The sequence below is a fragment of the Corvus brachyrhynchos genome, unplaced genomic scaffold, assembly GCF_000691975.1.
Source record: "Corvus brachyrhynchos isolate BGI_N302 unplaced genomic scaffold, ASM69197v1 scaffold53, whole genome shotgun sequence".
In the NCBI taxonomy this organism is placed as follows: Eukaryota; Metazoa; Chordata; class Aves; order Passeriformes; family Corvidae; genus Corvus; species Corvus brachyrhynchos.
This window is the reverse complement of record NW_008237681.1, coordinates 4,644,422-4,645,447: the sequence shown is the minus strand read 5'-3', so window position 1 is coordinate 4,645,447 and position 1,026 is coordinate 4,644,422. Positions and strand designations below refer to the sequence as shown.

At 43.3% G+C, this 1,026-nt stretch overlaps 1 protein-coding gene across 1 annotated transcript in view; it reads left to right on the top strand.

Moving 5' to 3' along the window:
* The first annotated feature begins 93 nt into the window (after window positions 1-93).
* The window catches only part of RAB5A (RAB5A, member RAS oncogene family), a 16,139-nt gene continuing 15,206 nt past the window's right edge, over window positions 94-1,026 (top strand). Inside the window, exon 1 of the mRNA XM_008631998.2 lies at window positions 94-117. The gene's annotated coding sequence lies outside the window, so the exon portion shown is untranslated. The remainder of the gene's footprint in view (window positions 118-1,026) is intronic.

The window sequence follows — 1,026 nt, the reverse complement described above, 5'->3', positions numbered from 1 at the left end:
GGGGGTTGGAGGGGCTGGGCCCGGGAGAGCGGGGATCCTCCCCTGCGTGCGGGCGCTCCTGCAGAGAGGTATCGCTGTCTGGAGCCACCCGTGAAAGCTGTTCTCCTCGAGTTGCTTGTGAGATATATGAAGGGGGAGGTTGGGTGATGGGTCCCTCCCTTTCCCTTTCACTTGCGGCTGGAAGAAGGACGGTGAACTAGGTGGGAAGTAAAATACTCCCGATTAGGCGTCGCCATCGGGGGGATCGCGACAGGCCTAGTATGCTGGGTATCTTCTGCATTGCACTGAATTGGATCTAGACACAAAGCTAGGGTAGGATGGAGGAACAAACCTAAGCTTTTTTATGTTTTAGAGGAGAGCTGAATGGCATAAGAACTATCAAAATGTTCCAGACAGGACCATGAAAGGCTGTTCTCTCAGCATTTTTAATGATTTTTGTTTTTTTCTACCTTACACTTCTTTCAGATCTTGGGGATGGAAATGAGAGGCTAAAGAGCTAATTAAGCAGCTGAAATGAATCAGTTTCTTTCATGTAATGTTCAGCCCAAGTAAAAATCACGGCATTTTTGAATTTTTCCAGTTTTATAGTGGTCTTTCATGTAATGTTCAGCCCAAGTAAAAATCATGGCATTTTTGAATTTTTCCAGTTTTATAGTGACTCTTCAGAGTTACAGTCAGGCTAGATTGCATGTAGGTATTGTTCTTCCATAACGAGAAATGTCAGGAAAAGGTAGATGTTGGCTGAAGTGAGGTGGCTAGAGACAATGGTATTATAGTCATCACTTACGTTTCCTGTATGATAAACCGGTTTATCTGAAAGCAATTGGTACCATTCATCATTCGGATGAGCTTATGAGGTGGCTATTACCTTTATTTGGAAGGCTGTAATTTTTTTGCAGCAATTGTGTTGATTCACTTGTTTTACTTACAGTCTCATTATGTTTCAATATAAACTGGCTTACATGTGACAAGTTGTCCCTGTTACTATCTTGACCACTGCAGTAAGGTGTCACAGTAATTCTGCTG